The sequence below is a fragment of the Tupaia chinensis genome, unplaced genomic scaffold, assembly GCF_000334495.1.
Source record: "Tupaia chinensis unplaced genomic scaffold, TupChi_1.0 Scaffold000632_1, whole genome shotgun sequence".
NCBI lineage: Eukaryota > Metazoa > Chordata > Mammalia > Scandentia > Tupaiidae > Tupaia > Tupaia belangeri.
The window spans coordinates 204,108-210,936 of NW_006160152.1; positions in this window are offsets into that span (position 1 = coordinate 204,108).

Below are 6,829 nucleotides of genomic sequence, written 5' to 3' on the forward strand. Positions count from 1 at the left end.
CGAGAAATCACCCCCCAGGGGGGATGGCCACGCCGCAATCCCTTCTCCTCCATTCTCCTCTCGGGATCTTGGGCACGCACGCACACGCGCCCGGCGTGAGTTTAAGCCACTGGGTCCGGGACGTGAACCGCGGTCGACTACGTGGGAGTCCAGCGACATAGCTATTACGCTAACTGCTGGTTCCCTAAATTACCAGAATTTTGAAAGTCTGATTTGCCCAGACACCATATCCCAGTATTTCCAGATTTAGGAAGAATTCAGTATTTTTGGTGGTCTTTCCAAATGAACCACAGAGCCCTCTGCCAGCCTCCTTGTCTTAAAAGCATGGCAAAGTGGGGGTGGGTAACAGCTTGAGGGATTACGTGCCAGGGTTTGGTGACATACCTGTTTTTTCTTAGAGTTGCTTTGGCGGTATATCAGCATTTTTGGTACTCAGCTGTCTTGAAAGTCTGGTTTCGTGTAGACTTTCCTTTTCCTTGTTTTTTTGAATATGACTTAGGGAAAATCTTTTCCGAATTACTTAATTATCCTTCTACCATCACCCTCAAGTCTCCACCTTGGCCAGGGGCATTCATAGACAAGCCGTCAGTGATATATAAAGCTTTTGTTAGGACACATGGGCAGTCAGCTTCCACTGCTGAGCCAGAGACTCCAGAAAGTACCCTGGAGGGGGGGCGACCAGCCAATGAAATTGAAGTGTTCTTACTTCATTCTGAGAGCCTGCAAATGCGGGTTTGGGCTTCCTGCAGGAGCCCACTGCCTTTTTCTTTTCCTTTTCTCTTTTTAATTTCTGCAAAACAGTTCAGAGGTGTGTATCTGAAATGTAAACCGGAAATGCCTTGGTGCTCTGACTCAAAGGAGTCCTAGAGCTGCATTCAGCCAAGGACTTCTTTTTGGTACTTTATTCAAATACGGAAGAACCGATGGCAGGGCTGGATACAAAGTGTTACAGTCGGATGCAAAGAAGATAGAACAGGCTGAGTAGAAGAGTCCAAGCAGGAAGATGCAGGGTGTGTATCGGTCATGTGTTGGCTGGATTGGAAGGCTTTGCAGAAGGTGGTGAGGTGTGAAAGAGAGCCTGCTGCTAGATTGTAGAGCGTCTTAAATATTCAGCAGTCTGGACTTCGTTCTTCAGGTAAAGGAGAGCCATTGGGGACCAACAGTTAACGTAATGGCTATGTCGCTGGACTCCCATGTAGCCGACTGCGGTTCGCGTCCTGGACCCGGTGGCTTAAACTCATGCCAGGCGCATGTGTGTGCGTGCCCAAGATCCCGAGAGGAGAATGGAGGAGAAGGGATTGAGCTGTGGCCATCCCCCCTGGGGGGTGATTTCTCACTTTCTGTCTCTCTGTCTCTCTCTGTCTTTCTGGTGAGCGCACGTGCTCTATAGCAAAAACAGGAGAGCCATTGAAAGCTTTTAAGCTTGGGCATGACCACAGCCTTCTGTAATTTGCGCTTATGTCTGCCTTGTGTTTTTTGTTTTTTGTTTTTGTTTGTTTGTTTGTTTTTAAATCTTCACTTGAAAACTAATGCTCAGGCCAGCCCCGTAGGCTACTGCTAAGGCAGCCAGATCCTGCATGGCTGATGGGGTTCAGATGTGGCCCTGGTGTCTCCAAAAACATCCAGCCATGAATGCACACGTGTGCCCAGAATCCCAAAAGGGCGGAGAAGGGATTGTGGCATGACCATACCCCTCTGCGGTGGTTTCTTCCTTTCTGGAAAGTACACATTTTCAGGCAGTTAAAAATTATGCTTCATAAGACCCGCAGATGGCCCAGCGGTTACGTTGCTGGACTCTCACATGGCTCACTGTGGTTCAAGTCTCGGATCCGGCGGCTTGACAAATCAGACCAGGTGTGTGTGTGTGCGTGCCTGCCCAAGATCTCAGGAGGAGAAGGATTATGGTGTAACCATTCCCCCTGGGGCGGGTGAGTCCCACTTCCCTCTCACTGTATCTGTCTGTCTTTCTCTCCAGCAAGCACAAGTGCCATAAGGCCAAAAAAAAAAAAAAAAAAAAAAAACTCTTAAAAATAAATAAACAATGCTTAAGACCACATTTCGGAAGGCATAGTGCTAGGCTCATCCTTTTCCCCCTTAATTCATAACAGAGTGCATGTGTAGGCAAGAGAGAGGGGCAGGGTTGCAGGGGCCTTCTCCAGGGTCCAATCAGGCCACTCTCTCCTTCCTCCAGCCCTCCAGCCTGTCGGGACTTGGGTACTCAGCCTGTGCCCAGCCGGGTTCAGAAGAACTGGGCCAGGGATTCAAACCCTGGACGCCTTGTGGGACCCAGCTTCTCTTGAGCAGTGCATTACCACTGTGCCGTGGCGCCAGCCCTCGTTCTTTCATTTGATCGTTTGCAAAGTATTGGGGGGGGACTACTTGCCTATCCAGTAGATCATCCTTTCTGGATGGACGGTCTTTTTCTCATTCTCCTTATTTATTGCACCCTCTTCTTGACCTTGTTTTCTCCAGGCCAGGCAGACACAGTGCTGTATATGAAGAACAGATTCTTTTCAAGGATAAGCTTTTCTATAGCCTTTTGTCATCTGCCTTATCGTATTTATTGTGTTTGACCTTTTATTAATGTACTATTAGTACTATTTTATTAATGTACTTTTTTTTTTTTTTTTGGAGAGGTTTTCACTATAGGGCACGTGTACTCGCCAGACAGACAGAGACAGACAGAGAGACAGAAAGTGAGAAATCGCCCCCCAGGAGGGATGGCCACGCCACAATCCCTTCTCTTCCATTCTCTTCTCAGGATCTTGGGCACGCATGCACACGCGCCCGGCATGAGTTTTAAGCCACCGGGTCCGGGTCGCGAACCACAGTCGACCAGGTGGGAGTCCAGCAACATAGCCATTATGCTAACTGCTGGTTCCCTATTAATGTACTAATAATTAATGTATTATTAATGTACCATTGACGTAATGGCTACATCGCTGGACTCCCACATAGTCGACCATGGTTTGAGTCCCGGACCCGGTGGCTTAAACTCACGCTGGGCGCGTGTGCGTGTGTGCCCAAGATCCAGAGAGGAGAATGGAGGAGAAGGGATTGTGGTGTGGCCATCCCCCCTGGGGGGTGATTTCTCGCTTTCTGTCTCTCTGTCTCTCTCTGTCTTTCTGGCAAGCACATGTGCTCTATAGCAAAAACCTCTCAAAAAAAAAAAAAACCCCCAAAACACCATATATACTATTAGATCTATACTACTAGATATAGATATCCTTCATTAAAGATTTTTGTGTTTGTCTTCTTTCTTCATGCATTCCGTTTATGCACATTCTCAGGAAGTAACTTGTAAACAAATCCGTGAAATTGCTGTCTTAAAAATGACCCAGGATTTTACACTTTGCAGAGTTGTATTGGCCCAGGATTTGGGCTGTGCTAGTTTTGAAATAATGACTTTTTTTTTTTTTTTGGAGAGATTTTTGCTATAGGGTGTGTGCACTCACCAGACAGACAGAGAGACAGAGAGACAGAAAGCGAGAAATCACCCCCCAGGGGGGATGGTCACGCTGCAATCCCTTCTCCTCCATTCTCCTCTCAGGATCTTGGGCGGGCACGCACACGCGCCCGGCGTGAGTTCTAAGCCACCGGGTCCGGGATGCGAACCGTGGTCGACTATATGGGAGTCCAGCGACATAGCCATTACGCTAACTGCTGGTCCCGAAATAATGACCTTTTAAGTCCTTTCTACACTTCTCTTCTGCTGGTCAAGATCAGTAGTTCTCAGCCTTTTATTCTGTGAGGTGACAGAAATGGTGCTACCCAGAATGCACTTCTCTGACTCCGATGGCAGAGAAGTGAGGGGCGACTGTAACTTCTCATGGCTCCACCTCTCCGCGGGTCTGTCACAGATAGCAGTAGCAGGTGAAGTGCACTCGTTCCAGCAGTTGTTATTGCGTGTCTCCCTAACTCTCTTCCGTGGAAAAGGGCATATCAGAATGTTAGCAGAGGGTGTGCTGTCATGATAATCTGAAGCCCCCCCTTTAAGATTTGAACCAATACTTTAGTAGAAGTATCAAATTATTTGTAATAGAACCACCAATTATTAATACTGTCTTTCTTTTTTAATTTGTTGTACAGTGCATGCCAGAGACAGAGGGAGAAAGGGAGGATGCTTCCCCCCAAGGAGGGATGACCACACCACACCCTTCTCCATTCTCTCATCATTCGGGGCACACATGCCCACCTGCCCTGCTTGTCCTTCAAGCTGCCAGGCTTGGGCCTCGAACTGTTCAGTCTGCCGTGTGGGACCTAGACGCCTTACCCATGTGGCCCAGCATCGGGCCCAATATTGAGAAATTATTATTTTCCATTTCTTCAGCATGTGTTTTTTTTGGGGTTTGGTTTAAGTTTCTTTCTTTGTTGAGTGAGAGATAGAGTCAGCACCCCTAAATGGGCCCTGATACATGTCCTCCCCAGCTCAGCCAGCCCCCGACCCCAGGCACAAGCGTACCTGGTGTACTCACGAGTCTCCGTGTGGACCTGCAGCCTTGCTGCGTGGACCACCTAACAGAGCGTGGTGTTCACTGCCGCACCACGCCCGGCCCGTGTTTTGTTTTAAGTAGGAAGAACTTATTGTGGATGAGATTAGGCTGCGTGGACCACCTAACAGAGCGTGGTGTTCACTGCCGCACCACGCCCGGCCCGTGTTTTGTTTTAAGTAGGAAGAACTCAATTTTATTGTGGGTGAGATTAGTAGACTGGACTCTACTCTTGGATCCCATTTCAAGTCTGTGAGCTTTAGAGTTTGCATTATTTTTTTTGAGGGGGGGGAGAGGTTTTTGCTACAGGGTGCTTGTGCTCACCAGAAAGCAAGAAATCACCCCCTAGGGGGGATGGCCACGCCGCAATCCCTTCTCCTCCATTCTCCTCTCAGGATCTTGGGCACGCACACACAGGCGCCCGGTGTGAGGTTAAGCCACCGGGTCCGGGACTCGAACCACGGTCGACTACATGGGAGTCCAGTGGCATAGCCATTACGCTAACTGCTGGTCCCATAGGGTTTTCTTTTTAAACTCATGATAGAGCATGTAAGAGACAGAATGACAAGCACCCTCCCCGGGCACACTCATACCACCATCTCCGTCCTTCACCTCCTGCCTGCTGTGCTCCTGGGCGTGTGTGCACGTGCTCTGTTTTCTCAGGCTGAGTAGCTGGGACTCAAACCGTGGTCAGCATGTGGCTTCCAGCTCCACAGTCTGGTATGCTGTTGGATGGCCCACAGATGTTGGGCCATGACTAATTTTTTTTATTGATGTATCCTGCAGACTCACAAAACACATTTTTTAGGCACTTTATTGTAGGTTTTTAGGGGGATATGTTCTGTGTGTTCTCATGTAATGCATGAACAGATAAAAGCTGTTTTAATTCTTCCTTTCCAGTCTGTGTGGCCTTTCTTTCTTTTTCTTGCATTATTTCTCGATTAAGCCTTCTGTAAAATGTGTACAGAGTTGATGAGAATGGGCATCTTTCCTTTGTTTCCAGTGTTGGGAGGAAAACACCAGTTCATTACCATAAAGTGTGATGTTAGCGATATGTGTTTTTTTTTTTTTTAAATAGATGATCTTTATAGGTTGAGGAAGTTTACTTCATTCTTAGTTTGCTGAGAACAGTTTTAAAAATATTCTTCATGAATGGATTTTTTTAAGGATTATTTTATTTTATTTATTCATTCATTTATTTTTAAATTTGACCAGAGAGTGAGAGAGAGAGAAAGAGTGAGAAAGCAAGCCTCCAGGTCTGGGACTCAAACTGTGGTCAGCCATGTGGGAGTGTCCAGTGCCTTAACCACCACGCCACCTGCTGGTCCCCAGGTGTTTTCTTTTTTTAACAGAGATTTTTGCTATAGGATATGTGCATTTGCCAGAGAGACAGAGACAGAAAGTGATAAATCACCCCCAGGAAAGATGGCTATGCTTCGACCCCCTCTTCTCCACTCTCCTTTCAGGATTTGGGGCATGCACACACACGTGCCCAGCATGAGTTTAAAGCCACCAGGTCCAGGACTTGAACTGTGGTTGACTACATGGGAGTCCAGCACTATAACCATTACACTATCTGCTGGTTCTGGGTGTTTTATTTTTAGGACTCATTTACATTTATACATTATTGTTATTTAATTTGCTATGGGGCATGCGTGCTCACCAGAATGAGTGAGAGAGGGAGAGGGAGAGGGAGAGAGAGAGAGAGAGAGAGAGAGAAAGCTGGAACCCAGTTGGCCATGTGGGAGTCCAGCGTGAGCCACAAAACCACCTGCTTGCCTCCATGAGTGGGCTGTTATTGTGAGTAGATGCTTTCTCTGTATCAACTGAAAAGAATCATACAGATTTTTAAAAAAGTATGTTAATATAGTGAATTACATTGATTTTGTAAGACCGAACTTACCTCGTATTTCTGAGGCAAATTCCACCTGTCTCAGTATTTTTCTTTTTATACATTTATAGATATGGCCTGCTAATATTTTCTTAAGGATGTTTACATCAGTATACACAAATGACATTGGTACATAGATTTTCTGCTGCTGTCTCCTTGCTTTGTTTTGCCATCGGGATGTTTCTTACTGTATTTCCTAAAAGAGGTGTGTAAGACTGATTTTAAATCTTCAGATGTTTGAAGAGTTCACGAATGAAGCCATCTGAGCCTGGAATTTCTTTGCAGAAAGCTTTTTGTTTTGAATTTAGTTTATTAGGTATAGAGTTTTTCAGACCTTTTTTTGGTCAGTGTTAATAATCTAAACATGTTATTAGTTTTAGTTATTTTTTGCATAAAATTGCACTTACTGTAATTTTAGTCTCTCTCTCTCTCTCCATATATATATATA